This window comes from Aythya ferina, assembly GCF_964211825.1.
Source record: "Aythya ferina genome assembly, chromosome: 5".
In the NCBI taxonomy this organism is placed as follows: Eukaryota; Metazoa; Chordata; class Aves; order Anseriformes; family Anatidae; genus Aythya; species Aythya ferina.
The window spans coordinates 13,129,796-13,146,541 of record NC_140301.1 but is presented as its reverse complement, the minus strand read 5'-3'; the positions used below and the strand labels follow the sequence as shown (position 1 = coordinate 13,146,541).

At 44.7% G+C, this 16,746-nt stretch overlaps 1 protein-coding gene across 10 annotated transcripts in view; it reads left to right on the top strand.

Annotated features, from left to right (window-relative positions):
• Nucleotides 1–16,746, top strand: part of TSPAN18 (tetraspanin 18) — a 109,774-nt gene that overhangs the window by 71,421 nt on the left and 21,607 nt on the right. For 9 of the 10 annotated variants that reach the window (XM_084520349.1, XM_084520351.1, XM_084520352.1 and 6 more), the window contains one exon: nucleotides 14,827–14,916. The gene's annotated coding sequence lies outside the window, so the exon portion shown is untranslated. Of the gene's footprint in view, nucleotides 1–7,087; nucleotides 7,226–14,826; nucleotides 14,917–16,746 lie in introns of those variants that run through there. The other variant, XM_084520350.1, reaches the window with a different exon arrangement.

The window sequence follows — 16,746 nt, the reverse complement described above, 5'->3', positions numbered from 1 at the left end:
GCTGCAGCTTTGAGAGTGTTTGCGAGCTGAAGTATCTGTTATGGTTAGGATGATTATAACTGTGTTTAATTTTATTTTGGAGAGAGAAAGAAAATAAATACTTTTTTTTTTTTTTTTTTTTTTTTTTGTGGGTTTTGGATGCAAATGACTTCTGTGGTTGTTTTTGGTCCTTAAGCAATGCCAGCCTGGGCTGTTTGGTGCCACATGTGCTTTCCCTGCAGTCAGGGCTGTGGCTGAGCAGCTGGACGAGAGCCTGAGCACGGTGCCCAGCTCTCACTGCATCACAGCATCGCAGCAGGGCTTTGCTGTGAGTGCACGGGTGGGTCTGGCAGTGCAAAAACTTGTATTGTCATCCTGGTGTGAATTGCTGAGCCAGTAGTTGGGATCCTTGCTAAGTTTTCTGCTGTCTCTGGTATATCAGTAAGTCTGCAGCTGGTTTTGGTTCTGCCTGTTAAAAACACAAGACATGTCAGTGCATCAGAAAGTATCTCCCAGCATCTGGTTGGAGTGCTCCGTGGAGGATGCTAAGTTCTAGCCAGTCAGCTGTTTTGTATACTATTCCCTCCAGTGCTATCTTTCATCCATAAGTTCCCAACACATTTCCTAACCTGTACAAAACAGAATTGCAAGTAGCCTTTTGAATAGGAACGTAAGCACAAAATCAATGCCTCTAGCTGGAAAGTATTGCTTTGCAGACCCCAAAATCTAGAGCCTTTAATCCCTGTGAAACATTGCATCATCTTTAAGTTAGGCTCATGCAGAAGAGGCATGTTTCTGTTTCATCTCTTTCATGAGCCAGATGCCAGGATTTGAAGTTTTGGGGACATTCTCTCTGGTTGTGGTCCAAAAATACCAACCCTTCTACAGTTCTAAGTAAAGAAACAAAACCAAAAAATGTAGGTCTCTGTAAGAACAAGATGCCTTCTCCAAGAACCACCATGGTTTGGCCTGGTGGAGTGTTTGGCTCAATGGCCCAGCAAGGGAAATGTTAATTCAGTTCCTTGCTGAGAGCTGGGCTGACCAGGAACGTCAGTCTTAATCCTCTGTATCCCAGGTTAATGCCCTGTTGGCAGCACCTAGCTAGTTAAAACTTTCTTCCTAGAGAGAAAGAGTGAGAATATAGCAACAACAACTCTCTTTCCCCAGCCTGAAATAAATTCTTAGCTGACAGATTCAGGTTTTATCTGGAAGATGCAACAAGCTGCCTGGCAGCCTGTGATGTTCCATCGTGCAAAATGATGGGAAATGGGTGAGGAGTCCCTCTGAACTTGCTGCTACTAGAAATGCTGCCCAGGTAGCTACATTTGCAGAAGGTCAGAGTTTTCTTCTGTTTTGTGTCAGAAACCAGTCAGCTGTTCATGTATCAGTAGTTCAGTGCGCTCACATGCATCTCATACTGGAAGACGGTCTCTTTTTAGCTAGGACAGAAAACCCATAAAGGCAAGGTGGGCAGTAGAAGCACAAAAAGACAAAGAGATGTCAGGAAGTTATGAAACACACCCTGGAGCACGTTTTCAGCTTCTGGTTAAGCTATTGTACCACAATCTGTGGTTGTGACCTTTTTCTATCACTTCTGATTTTGTGTTCAGGGAAAAGAAAAATAGTGAAAGCAAATTCCTACAGATAAGATCCATCTCCTTATATCACCTGTCTTGCCAGTATAGGTCTGTGTTTTGCACAGCCCTGAAGAAAATTAAATGAATATCCAGCATAAGCAGAGAACATCCTAGCTAAGTTGACTCATAATGAAGAAAAGATGAACTGCCCTCTTATAAACTGACTGTTCACTGCACTTGGCTGATTCCCTCCTGCTCTCCTTTAATATCCTTGTCAGTCTGTTGGCCAGGAGCTGAAGCCACACCAGCCATGCAGTTAAAAGACAGAGTAGCCAGAAGTTTCAATTAAATCCCATTTCCGTGAACACTTACTGGCCACTCGTTCCAATTCCTATAAAAATGCCTGGGCAACTCGTTGCTTAGCATTTCACCTCGTTTTGTAGCCGCCACTTTACAGCACTCTGATTTTAAAATGTAATTTTACAAGTGTTACTTTTACTGACTATGTTTTCTGCTTCACTTTTAAATGCCAAAAGTATGAGCAGGATGGAGAGGGGGGCAGTTTTGCAGCAGGTAATGCTGAGGTCTGCTCATTTTGGGTTCTGCTGCTGCTAAATACATTTCCACTGCTTTGTCCGATTGTAAAAAAAAGATACTGTATGATGAGTATTCAAAATGTATTTTAAAAAGCAACCCTTTGTTTGCTCTGTTTAGTGAGAACATGGCTAAAAATGTTTGCGGGCCAAGTATCTTCCTGGACAGAATGTTTTTCCTCTTCTGAGAAAAGTTGCGTGGAAAGGTGCCTCTGGGAAGCCAGACCTGACCAAGGGAAAGTTTTTTTTCCCCTAGGCACTTCTGTGCATCTTGAAGCTGTGGGATTGCAGCATTCAGCAGCACAGTGGGTGCGTCAGCACAAGACACAGGTAGATGGATCTTCAGAAGCGTCTGGTGGAGCATGGACTAGAGAAAGGAGGGGAAGCAGCATGGGGACAGTGACACCATAAAGCAGTGCTTGGGTGCCCAGTGCAGGGCACGTCCTGGCAGCTGTGTGATGCTCTCCTTTGGTAAAAGGGACTGGGAAGGGAATGGCAAAGGGGCTGGTGCGTTAGAAGCATCGATGGCTCTATCACTGTTGCAGGCAGCCAGGTCTATGCCTTCTGTGCTCCCTATTCTTTGCTTTCCAGAACAGTAGCTCCCCAAGTTCCCCCCTTTAAAATTATAATGAAAAAATGGGAAGCAGGATGATTTAATGAAAATCTTAGTTGGAATGGAGCTGCATTAAGAAACCAGCAGGCCTGATAAAAAAAAAAAAGCCTCAACATGCTGAAAAATAAATCCCACTGAGTACTCGGCATCCTGCCTGAGTCACCAATTCTCCAAGGCAGAAAACAAAGCAAGGAAAAAAAAAAGTTTGTTTTTACACAGCAAAGCTAAAACACGTCCATTTCTGATTTAAGATGAGTCCTGGGGGACATCCCTTCTGTAATGCAGCATGGGGTCAGCGTAGGTGAGCTGACAAACGCACAAATTGATTTTTTTTCCTCATCCTTTAGACAAAGCACCTACTAATTTCAGTGGGACTCATGCCCGCGTGCATTTTGTGACTGGAGCTATCCCAAAGCATTCAAGGACCAGGGATTGTTAGCGCTAGGGCACAGGGAGGGCTTAGATGCATGAGTCAGATTTTCCACAGCTCCTCCTCTGGCTCCAGTGGCAAACATCAGCAGGACTTCATCCTGCTTCTTCCTCCTGTCCAGGCTCTCCCCGTCACTCCTGCTCTGGTGCTTCTTGCCCCTTCACGAAGTCCCTGCAAAGGCTTCAGCACCGTAAGGTTTCTACAAATAATGTCTGCAACTCGTGAGGAGAGAAACAGCAAAGTATTTGCCTGGTTCCCTGAGGCTTTTATAAATACTTGCCCAACTAAAGGCAGCTTATAAATCCGCTCTGCTTCAGAATTGCACAAGTTGGATGGAAATTCTCTGCTTGTGATGGGATGAGAGGGCGGAGAGCGAGACTTTGTGCTAGCAAGTGACCCCTGGCTGGCAGCAGTCTGCTAATGCTTTTAAATGAACTGCTGCAGAGCTGAGGGCTCAAGGCAGACGCACAATGGAAGGTGCATTATTATCACTGCTCTGATTATGGCAGAAAATTCTGCTATTCTCATTTACAGATTTAATGGTTTGTTAATAATGTCTGTTTTGGGAATATGGTATAGTCTATCAAGTAGGGGTGGCATAATAGCATTAATAAGGGTAATTGAGGTTGTTGCTATAATCTTGTTTGCTCTTTGGTTTGTTAATTGAAAGTGACTTATCTTAATATGTGATAGAAAAATTGTTGCTCCTCTGTGCAGCCTGGGCACCTTGAAGGGAAAGGGAAGTGTCAGTCTGCACCAGTTTTCTGTTGTTGTGGGATATGTACAGCAGTAAGCATCCAGGAGTGAATCAGCATCACATGTGTCAGGTATTGTGTGTCTGTGTTTACATTCTGTATAAATAACTGTGTGCTGTTACTCGTGACCATGTGTGTCTCTTTTTGCAAGGCTTGCTGTGTAAGTCTGCCCACAACGCATGCAGTTGATTAGACGGCCTTTACTGGAGAAGCTGGAAATGAGACATCTAGGTTTTGAATGTTTAACCCCGGAGAAAAAACTTGGCATTTTGTCTCCCATCAGCGTTTGCCCGTAACTGCTATTAACATTAATTATGGAGATACTTATGTGAACACCCTGTTATCCCTAATTAGAGTTAATGGAAGATACGTGTGGATGTTAATAGGACAAGAGACAACCAAGCTTCCATTTCTAAGGTTAAATATTCAGTAGAATATTCCCTCTTAGACACATCCAACATCCTATAATCATGCAGTCAGACTTATGCAAAAGCAGAACAATTTCACCTTTTTCTTTTTTTTCCCCCAATTATGGCCACCTTCCACTCTTTGGTTAAATTAAAGAGCAAACAACGATGTGGCAGTTACCTTTACTAATGTAATTATGCTACATTTTCTCTATTCATAGAGTATGGCCAAATCAGACTTTGTAGGAGACCATTTGCTGTCCCTTTCACTGTCCCAGTAAGGAATGAATGCTGGCAGAGGCAGGGGAGCTGGAAAGATTTGGCTTTGTTCTGAACCAGCACCTTGTGAGAAAGAGCTCAGGCCCTGAGCTCTTGAGTAGGTCACATTATAGTTTGGTTGTTTGTTTTTTTTTCACCCCAGATGATCTGTAATACAATTATGGGGTTGTTTGTTCATCCCTGCCATCCCTTACTGCCACACGAGCTTGGTGCCAGGTCCCTTGGGTGCTGCATGGTGCCCACCTTGCTATTAGGCAGCTCGCAGCTCCCCAGTCCTCCTTGGCTGGAGCTGGGGGCTGCGTCACCCAGCTTTGCAGCTGCTGCTTTCCGTGCAGCAATTCCAAGTACAAGAACTTGGCTCGGGTCTCAGATTCTCCCATTTCCAGAAACTGCACAAGAGCCCATTGCTGTCTGAGGTGCGTAATCGCCAGCAGCGTGGGGCAGCAGGCTGGCGAGGGGACTGCTGGGGACGTGACTGAAGCACTTGACCTTTGGGGCTCGGTACGAAGTCAGTCTCTGCTCACATTTTCCCCAGAGGATGAGCCCAGGGACAGTTGGTAGGTTTTGATTTAGCCATTTGTTTGTATGCTCTGTTGATGTTTTTATGCGTTTGTTCAATCCTCTCATTACAAGTGCATGTTCTGTTTTTTTTTGGCGGTGTTCAAAGAATCCGTTAAGCTTTGTAATTAGTGGTACTACTTTGATTTAATATATAAAGTAATGCTTTCACAGGTCAGATCCACATGGACCTTCTGTCCTTTTTCTTTTTCTCTCTTTTTTTTTTTTTTTTGTTCACGGACGTATATTTTGAGTGGCTGTATAAAGCTTAAAGTGCCTGTGTTTAAACTGGTGTGAGCAAAAGGCTTTTGATGGTATTTTGTTCTGGGATTTTGGAGTAAGCTGTATTGGTTTGAAAGCTCATGCTGGACATTGTTTAAAGTGGACAGATGCTAAGAAACCTTGCTCTGTACTAAGCAGGGTTGCTAATTTAGCTGTACTTGTGTAGTTGAAGTGGCAAAATCCCCTTCTGTGGTATGGTTTATCCTAGTTTATGGGAGAGAACAATTTTTTTCTGGTGTATCTGCATTTAGATCTTTTAACAAAAAGGATACATCCTCTTTAAAAAGGCAAATGCCCCAAATTTTAGCGTTTCAGTTAAAATGCCTGCTAAGCCTTCAGATGCAGTAGGAAAGAAATTGATCCTGTAAAGGGAACACAGTCGTGACATACCATTTTATTTTAGCTAGAAAAACGTGGCCTCATTTGGAGCAGAAGCTGGCTCTTTGATCAGGCCATGGTCTGGTTGCATGGCTGGGGAGGTGAAACACAGTCAACCCAAAGATATCATTATACCCATGGAGGTTAAGGGCCCTTCGCCCCAGGCAGACGCCTTTGTTTTTATAAGCTGCTACAGCTAGGATGTAAGTGGGGGTCTCTTAACAAGGCTAAGGTAATAACCTCAGATGGTAACTTCAAACTGGCTTCATGAGCTAAATCCTGTATTTTGTGTCTTTAAAATAAAGAAGGGATGTGTGAATGAGATGACATTAAAAAAAAAAAAAAATCCTGTCTCCAGAGGGATTTATTTATTTATTTTTTAATCTCTAGACTGAGCAATAGTCCAGTTGAAGGGACTGATTTTGGATTCATTGGGCCAATAGTAAAGATTAAGCAGTGGGTAAGTCATTATCCTGGGTGTTTGGTATAGGCTTAGCAGCATTACATTGATTTACAGCGTGAATCCCCCCAGTGTGTACTGATAGATTCTGTAGTTATCTGGTCACCTCTGACTTGCCTTTTTTACCAGAAGGATATGCTGGCTATTACCCCAAGATGCTTTGGAGACACCTAACTGCTTTGTAATCCTCCAAGAATAGCAGGAAAAGCAGCAGATAAGTATTAGCTGAGAAACCTGAGCAGTTTTGCCCTAGGATAATGGAAAGATAAGGTGTTACACAAGGACATGCCATCTCAACAAAAAATGAATTTCAGGAGCTGGTGTTTCCATACAGAATAGGTGAAGTGCTTAACCGAGGGCTTGCTTGGCATTCCCTTTTAAACTTTCATTCATTCTTTTTGACTCAGATTTTTTTTTTTTTTTGATGCTTCTGAGCAAAATCAGGTTTGCCAAATGACAACTTGTATGCATGAATCTGATGACAAAAGAAGTATCATATGTGATATATGATGCAGATAACAGTGTCAAGACAGTGCATTGCAGAAGGGAGGGGAAGTGCGGAAAGAAAGAATATCATGTAGCCTCTCAAACAAAATTTGAGCTGATGGGGAGTGGTTTTGGTTGGGTCTGGGTGAAGCAAGCCCATGCTTGTTTCACCAGCTTCAAAACTGAGGCCACCCTTAACCTCTGGGTGCTCATTCCCTGTGGGGGGCAAGTCTTTATAAAAACAGGAATTGCTGGACCAGATCTGACTCCATTCTTGCTTCTTAGGGGTGCGAAGGGAAGGCCATGTGAGCTGCTTCAAGCTGGTGTTTCAGATCATGCCTTCATCATTCGCTGGTACATTTGTAATTAATCCACCATTCTGATTTGGATTAGAAGAAGTTTTGTCTTCAGTTACTAAATCCTGAAAGGTAAAAGGCTGAGTAAAAGAAATTTCATCAGCATCCAGAGTATTTCCATGGTTAAATTTGCCGTTTCATTTTTGAAAGAGTCCTTATGACACCCTGTCAGCGCACACCGGTTCTTACGTAGAGGGATGATTGATGGTGCTTCAGGTTTTGCCCCAGGCTATTCCCAGCCTGCTTGCAAGCGATTCTGGTAGTGAAGTTTCCACTGCTGCCGTTGTGTGTTATTTAGATTAAATGGAGCTAAAAACACGCTGGCCCTGAACCACTTCACAACAAGAGATACAATCCTTTCTCCCCCTCAAAGCTTGCAAACCTTAAAACAAAGCCTGCCTGGGGAGACTCCTTGGCACTGTATTAAATATCCTTGCTGAGCAATGCTTTCTTATAATTATGGCCTTCCTAATAGGCACCGTGGGTAGTATCAACACAAAGCTATCTGTATTTCATGGTTTGACCTGCTTTAACCCCAGCCGGTCTCCTGGAGATGTAGCAAATCTCTCTTCCACACAAAGGTCTTGTCTTTCAGGCAAAGCAGAAGCGGTTACTTACAGGATGAGCTTTTTAAGAGCAGATGTGATACTTTTTGGGGGCAAAGTTCACCCCACGGGGAAGGCTGTCTGAAAGCCCCTTCATCCACTTCATCAGCACGTAGGCTGCGGTCCTTATCTGGCAAAAGGACCTGCTCCCCGCGGCTCTCCACTGAAGTTCCCCACAGATGCTTAGGAATAAGGATACTTGGGGGAAGTATATAATTGTGCCTGGTGTTCTCTTCACTACGGGGAAAAGTAGAGGCTCTTCAACACATGTAGCCCTTACTGCCTTGAGTTCCTGCCGTGTGGCAGGATGCCTCCTGCCCAAAGTGGGACATGAGATGTCCGGGGCAGCAGTGTGGCAAGGACGGGGCTCCCAGCTCTCATCCCGCCTGCCTGGCTGACGGGAGCTGCAGCACACATTTCTCCATGTCGAGGCGTCAGCGAAGAGGTTTAATTAGGCCCCTATTATTCCTTAATCCCTGGAAGTGCTGAAGTGTGCTGGCCTGGCCCCAATGGCAGCGGGAGCCTCCGAAGCGGAGGTGACGGTGTTGCCATGGCACTCGGAGGTGTCCAAGCCACACGGCTCCCAGCAGCATCTCCTAATTGCGGCTGTGCAGCAACAAAACAGATAAGCGCAGGTTTCCATAAAGGCTATAATCAAAGGAGCATCCTTTGCTTTTTAATACGTGCTGAATGGGTTCATTTGTAAGCTTATTACGACTTCAGAGAGAGGAGCTATTAGGGCGATCATTAGCTGCCTGGGCGAATAGCAAGGAAAACCGTGACACGTTCCAGAATAACCCTTCTTTTAATGGCTGCACTTTGGGATGCATTAACAGTAACCAGCCATGCTTTCTTTCATGTTTCCCTTGCCACAAGTAAGGACAAAGGAGAAGGGGACAGTGAACTGCGCGCTTTCAAAATAAGTTCAGATGGGGAGAAAAATGAGGTGTTAAGAGAGCAGCGAATTCACTAGCATGACATTGTGTGTCTTGATGCAGTATCTGTTATCCATTGGGAAAGCAAAAGCAGCTGGGAGCCAGCCTGCAAGTCTTGGCTCGTACCTCACTTCGTCCTGCCGCTCCTGTCATCTACGTATGAGTTGTGCCGAGGGTCTTTTGTCTGCCTGGAACCTGATCGCTGCTGGAGCCGTTAGATTATACATCTTCTGAAGGCAGGGGGAGAGCGTTTAGAAACACGTATGCCAAGATTATGGGATTTATTAACTCTCGTTTATTTTCCTGTAGAACATCTGAAGCTCTGTTGTGGGCTGTAGTTGCAGTGCTCTCCCTGCTCCTTCGCCTTCTTATTCGTTCTTAATCAGAAATACCAATAGCAAAAGACATCAGATGTTTGGGTGTTCGTACCTTAATCGAGGCATGTGTGGTTGAGATCCCTCACATTGACCTGTAACACCACATTAGCTAAAATTTTGTGTCCTGGAGTGAATTACAGGTACTGATTGCAGTGAAACTAAGTTCAGATTTATGCACGCAATATGTGCTACATGCATCAGTTTGGCTATTAACAGGGGAACTTAGATCCCAGGTTTGCTGTTCTTCTTCCTTGGGCTGTTTCTCACCACCTCTGTTGCATTCAAGTTTTACTTAAAATATAGCCCCTATAGCTTGTGAGATTTATGTATTTCCTAAAGGAATAGATCACTTTGAATTGTGCAGTATAAAGAATCTCCTATTGTATGTAGCATCCGTGGCACTTTGGGATGTGTTATTCTTGTTTACAGATTTAAAAGAGGACCAGGATAACATAAATGATGCCACCACTCAGATTTCCAGTAATTTTGTTTTATTTAGAATTACTGAAATCCTTCATTTAAGATCATCTGTTTTTACAGGATGTTTTTCCTAACCTTTGCTTTTCTAAACTGACTAAACTGAATGTTTCGGTTTTGCATCTGTGTAGGCAGCTACCTGGAACAAAGAGAGATTATTTTTTATTTTTTTGTGAGATAATTAATGCACTCATAGTTCTGTTTGGGATTTTTTTAAAGCAATTATGATTATTAGTCCCCAGTGAAATGGTGTTAAAGGGCTGGTTTTGTTCCCCAACTTCAACTTAGGAAAAGGACAACAACAACAAAAAGTTGTTAACCTACTGATCTGGAGCTCTGTTCTGCGTTAAAACAGATGATAAAAGCAGGGGTTTTCAAATTGCCTTGCCCACAGGCCGTTGCCTGTGCCTCTGCACAACTGCTTTGACGCTGCTTTTCCTTGCCAAGAAGAGGTCATTATCATCTTTTTGATAGGCCAAGGACCAGTGGCTCATAGTAATCCATTTTGATTGCCTCCTGACCTTAAAATCATTCGTTTTTCTCCACTGCATTGTTTCCCTCAAGCCTGCAAAGTATCAGGGAACTTCTTAAAATACTGGAAATTGTGGTCTGAGGAGGACAAGGTTGCCACAGCAACTGCCCAGCATTTCGGAGATGTGTTCCTGCATCTTTCCCAGCTATCTCAAATGCCACAAACTGCTGAGGCATTTGCTGCAAACAAAGCAAGGCTATAGAAAAAGAGTGGAAAAGAGCACCAAGGAGTCAGTTGTAAAGGTGAGATGTGTCAGGCTAAAGGAAAAAGTGTCAGGCTTTTACACTTCATGTTAAATGCCCTAACCATCTGGAGTGCCATGCGAGTGTATGGAGTGTTTCAACACTTGACAGTATCTGACGTGACAGCAGGTAATGTCACTCGGCTTGTGATGCAACTGCACGATCCACTCTGGGGGTGACATTTATTCCATCTGAGGGGAAATATTTTCAGACATAGGAGGCCAAAGTTAGCTGCATCCCTTTTCGTATGCTAAGTAAGCTTCTTTCTGAGATAGAAGATGCCTTTCAGAGGGTGGAATTTGTCAGCCAGAAAGAATCAACCTTTTCATGGGTCTCAGTATGGACTGGGGAGCAGAGTGCTGTCCTGTGGGTCAGTCAGGAGATCTAGCGCATCCATTCCCCTTTTCGCCTTGTTTTTTCTTATTTCTTAAAATGAATTAATATTATTGTATTATCAGTGCCTATAATCTTTGGGATGTCTGCTTAGAAAGACAATCTGTACCATGTGGTTCCCTTGTACTGCAGTTAGGATGAGGGAAGGTACACCTATGAAGCTGTGTGAGGACTTTTTTTAATTTATTTTTTTTAAGGAACAGAACTTAAAAGACTTGCAGGCTATCAGACACGTTGGTTCTGAATGCAGGATCTTCTTGTTTAGGGTGGCTGGTGTCTGTGTGTGAAAAGCCAGACATTATTTATTGAACTCAGCCTGGGAAGGAGCCAAAGAGAGCAGTTCATGTTTGGAATAGTGCTGTAAGCACAGCTCTACTAAATGAAGTGGAGTGGCTTGTGGCCTCATGCTACACTGGTACTTAAAGCATGTGCACTAGCACTTCTCCAAACGTTACAGCATTTGGGAGAATACATTCCACTCTGGCACTTCTGAGTTTCCATTCTGAATTTTTGCATATGTGTGGGAGAGCTTATGACCATATGATTTCATGTATTCTGTGTGCACATTGTGCAAAGTTGCAAATACAAAACGTAGCTTCTGAGTGTTGTATTATTGTTCTTGTTGCAGAGCTAATGTTATTTATATGAAGCTTAAAGAGGCTCAGTCCACCCTTCTTTTTCCTCTTGTGTGTGGCTGATGTGCTCCTAGGCACATTTGCTTCGTGGCAGAAATGCGTCTTCATTAAAAAGAGACAGTCAGGAGGGGACATGGTCCAGTTGTCCAGAGTGCTTTGCTTGGCCAGAAAACTTAGGGTAGTCATAACAGCAGCTCAGATTCATGTGAACACCATCCCCAGCCTCGTGCGATTGCAGCATTATAAAAGCTGATCTGGTTATTGGTTTAAGGAATAAGATGTAGCAGGGCTTTGCTCGCTAAACTGTACTGAGGAATTAAATGCTCCCAGGCAGTGCACCTTGTTCACTCCAGTGTTGCATGGTAAGACAGTCATTGTTGGTAAATGGGCCCATATTACAGTAGCATTAGCATTTTAATGCAACTAAAGAGGAGGTAGATTGACTGTAATTTAGTATCTAGTTGCATGGCCTTGTGCAGGTCCCCTCATCGCAGCTCCGCAGGGGCCGATTGTAGCTGCACAGTGCACTTTGGGATCTAATTGGATTTACATGCGGTAATGGAGTCGTGTCACAGCAATGACTCTGCTATGTAAGCACTATGAAATTCCAGGGCAATTAGTTATTTATTTAGAAGCTGTAGTTACAGGATAACACGTGGGGCTGACAGCTTGTGCCAAGCTCCAGTTCAGGAGTAGTAAATGTTTTACCTTCTTCTGAAGCTGTTGCACAGGAATGATGTTAAACAGAGCCTGCTTCTGCGGAGACATTTCTCCTCACCCTGCAGCAGTAAAGCTGTGACCTGTTGCAGAGATCCCACAGGATGAGACTTCTTTCTTCGGCTTCTCCTCTGGCTGAATATCTGGGCTGGCACGTGTTTCTGTTTCTCTAGATCCTGCAAGTATGGTGAGCAAAGGGGTCTGGTAATAGCTAGGGGCACTCCTGAAGCAGGATACCCGTAAGCCATTCTTTGGTTGTCTTCCTGCACTGGTTGACATACAGGAGACTGGATTTCTCTCCAAAACCAGATGGATGTTTCCCCCCTCTCACACCTCCACTCCTTTCTTTCTTGCCTTGCAACCCGCTGACTACATCAGCTGCCTCTTGCCTCCCCTCTCTTTGCTCTGGCTCTCCAGCTCAGTTCCATGCAGCGGGAGACCAGCGGGAGCCAGGAGCTGAGCTGCTTTTCCTTCATCAAAGCTTGCTCCCCACAAAGGGCTGCTCTGAAGGCAAGGAGAAGCCAGCTCTTTCCAAGGAGGCTTGCCATGGCGGAGGCAGGAAGACGTGTGCCAGGCGCAGCTGCCCGGCCAGCTGAGGCAGCGTGGCCTGCACGAGCCAGCCCCAAGGAAGGAGGCTTGGCCTCGGCCCTAGCTCCAGCTTCCCCCACGTTTCCCCAGCGACTGCAATTAAAGGCATCAGCTTGCTCAAGTCACAATTAGGCACGGTGGTTTTGCACTTTCTGCAGTTCTCCCTAATGACAAAATTGTAGCTATTAACCAAAGAGAGTCTGTTTGGCAGGGACTTCCTCCCCTTTAGGGCCATAGAGTAAGATGGAGAATTGCTATTGTTTGGCACCAGACGTGCTCTTTCATCCCTTCTGACACAGCACCTGCTGGTACCTACTGAAGCATTTAAGCTCTTCCTCTCTGTGGTGCTGTAATTTCTTTTAAAATATTGTGACTTAAGAGGAATAATAAAAAAAAAATTCCTCTCCCACGCAGACCTTTGAGGGCTTGTATGGATGTAATTATATGCACGCGCAGTAGGAGCAGGAATCCTATCATTCTGGTTATTTTCCTAATGATAGGTTTATGTAGCACAGTGTCATTTCTGCTTTAAAGTTAGAGCCATCTTCTCATGGCAGCAGCTGTCCCAGGGCAGAGGCATCTCAGAGTAGGACAACTGAAGAAATTGTCTCTCAATTGCATGTGCAAAACACAGGACAAAGCATTCCCCACACACAAAAAATAAGAGGCAAGGGTGGGCAGTGGGCTCTGAGTGTCAAAAAGGGGCCCTCTCCTGCAGGGCAGTGACAGTGGCTCTTGTCCCAGCTGCAACCTCTGCAAGCCCTTCTCCAGAGGTTCCTGCGTCTGCTGCAGCCTTCTCTGCTGGCCCTGTGGCACCCTCTGACACCTGCACCACCAGCCTGAATGCGGTGTGGATTTGGGGCTGCCTTCCCGCACGGCATCATGAAGGGGCTGCTCGGCAGGTACCTGAAGGACTTGGCAATGGAGATGGGGCAGTTGGCTGAGGGTGTTTGCACCCTGCAGGTTTCCCAAGGAGAGCCATCCCTGCTCGTCATTCAGAGATGTAGGTCCACCGTGATGTGACAAAGGACATAAAATAAGAGGGATTAAAGCAAAACAAAAGCTCTATGAATATTCATTAAATGTTTTATGTTGTACTAGCTTCAGCCACCTTGAAACTCTTTGTTCACTTCCTGCCAACAACAAACGATAGACTTTTGCTCACAGAAGTCTTAATGGGAGGCAATTTTCAAAGGCGCATTCACAAATGTTTGTGGAAAACAGATGTTAAATACACCCTACCCAGAAATCACGCTGAAATTCTGGCACGCTTCTTCCATGAGGGAGCAGAGCAAGACCCAGGTGACCTATCTCATGGCTCACAGCTAAGCAGTGGCTTCAGATTATCTGCGAGCATTCAAAAACAATGTGAGGAGGATGAATTATTCTCTTGCAGGGCACAGCAACCTTACGTGAACATCGGACCCTCTGTGTGCTGATCTGTGGTCTCACCTCATCTTAGGTGAAGGCTGTCATTAGCACTGTGCAGGCAGAAATTAAAAGGGTACATCTGAGGAAATTGTTGCTGTTCGCTCAAGGGCAGCGTCGGTCTGCACCCAGGGCCCTCTGCCGGCACCGGTTTATCTCTGAGGCTTCGGGCAGGCAGTGCTGCGGCTTTGTGGCTCCTCTCTCACTGCTCCACAGGCAGTGGAAATGAGGCAGAGGGAGAGGAAACAGTTTGCTCGACTTCACGTGAGAGATGGCAGGGAGGACGAGGGAGATCGCCCAGCGTCTCAGGCCATCGCTCCTTACGGCTGTGCTGCGCCTCCCAAAGACACATTCCATCTCCATTCCTCTGCCTTTTCCATTTTCCCAGTAAATGGGCTGTAAAGTCACAGCAGATTAAAGTTTGTCTAAACCTCCTATAAAATATTGAAGGTGCAGCTGCTATTAATCTAGCACTGTTGTGGTATGAGGTGCGTATGCAATGGGACTATAGATTTACATGTGGTCTGTGGGCATTTAAAACACCCCAAATGTTGTTAAAGCGATTCTGAGGAATCAGATCCCTCACTGGGTATTAAAAGCTCTTCATTAGTGCTAATGTACACTAAATTAAGGTGGAAATTAGACCAAGCATATTCATCAGGATGGTTTGTTTTAATAAATTGTGTATTTAACAAAGTTGTATTTTATTCACTTCTGCAGTAATTGCATGTTTTTCTCTTACAGGACAAGCTTGGCAACAAAGAGATATATGGGACACACAGACGATTAAAGACTAGAAAAGACACTCTGCTACAAGTCCCAAGATTTCCAAAGGTGAACCTTGTTTATGGTTCTTTCTTTCTGCGTTTCAGATGCTTTCTCTGTGTCTCTGCCAGGGCTGGTTAGATGTAGCTGTGGTGTGCAGAAGTGGGGTAAGAAGTGCACAGCTCATCTGCTGTCATGTCACCTGTGAGGTGTACTTCGCCAAGTGATCCCTCTTCAGTCTCCCAATTCAATCTGCCCCTATCTCTGTTCTGTCTAGAGGGGCAGACTGTGTGGAAGTCATACTCTGAGAGGGTTTTCTGGAAGGCACCATCTACTATATAAGTTCTATTAGCAGACTCCACTGCTTTGGTTTAAAAAGAAGCTAGATACTGCTTGCAAATACTGAACATAGAACTGCTTGCCTCTGTGAAGGAAGGGAAGCAGCCTGAGCCAAGTCCCCATACCTTCAAGCCAAGGGGTGTGCGCCGTGTTGGTGGGGAGAACTTCAAATATATCTTCTGCTTTTACTTGGTTGCGCTATGTGTAAATATGAGAGTAAGTGTGAGTTAGCAGCATTTGCTCTTCAAGCCACTGGCTCATATTTTGTAGGAGATGCAGCAGGGCTGGTTCTCAGGTCTTCAAGTAAGCAGTGGGATCAGTTCAGTGGACAAGGTCATCATGTATGATGAAGGCAAGGAGATACTTATGTGAGAAGAAGAAATACATGGACAATGTGATAGAAGATAAGAGATTGAAAAAGTGGTTTGTGTGAGGGTTGGACAAGGTGACCTCTAGAGGTCTCTTCCAGTCTTGGTTATGCTGTGATTTCTATCCAGTTGCAGAAACTGTGAGACTCTGATGAGCCATCAAGCAAGTGCACAATGTCTGAACTGTATGTGGAAAATGGTTCACACACTTGTCTTTGTAGAGGGTAGGAGTAGTAATGGTATGGAAGAGGCAAGAATTTATACTGGTGATGATAAGGTGCTTCTGAGAGTTATGGTAGACTGCCACATCTGAAGAATGCTCTTGTTCTTTTTGCCACAAGGTAACTTGGATGCTTTTTGAACAGCTGTTGTGAAAAATATTTTCTCAGTGAGGGTGGTGAAACATTGGAAAAGGTGCCATGGAGACTGGGATATCTCAGCCCTTGGAGATACTCAAAACTTAACAAAATGTGACCCTGAGCAGCCTGCTCTAACTTTGAAGTTGGAACGAGCCCTGGAACTGGCCCAGGTTGGAGGCAGTGGGTGTTGTACTCAATGACATCCAGAGGTCCTAGCCAACCTACATTTTTCTGTGATTTCATCGCCAAGGCAAAGGTGGAGGAGCACTTGAAGGGAAACTGCAAGTTTCAGTCCAGTGTGAAAGGGATTTGGGGGTAGAGGGAAATTTCAGTGGTAGCAGGGAGAAACACGTAAGCGGTTTTCAGGAGAATGGTTGAGCAGCTGCCTTTAGATAAGAGAAGTTCAAGGTAGCTTCAAGGCGTGCAAAAATGAATGTCAGAAGGAAGGAAATAAATGGTGGTTGTAGGACAAAAAAATGCATTGCCTTGAAAAATTAGACTTTATTCCTAACTGATTAGAGCAGCTGGGGCGTGTTTCCTGGCTACACTGCTGGGGTTTTTAGCCTCCCCATCACTTTGCCGGATAAAATTCATATGAGGGGGAAAATGTTGAATAAGCTGCCTAAGAGAAAGTGGAACATTTATAGCTACATTTCAGACAAAAACAAATGCATCTCATATGTCTCACAGGTCTGAGATGGGACAAGCCAGGGAAAGCATCTGTCAGCCGCTGTCTTCTGCAGTTCTGACTGTTAATGTTTGCTTAGCATTAAATGTCTCCTGCAGAGGAGAACTTAATCTGTCACAAATTTGAGGCCTGGAGGAGGGGAGAG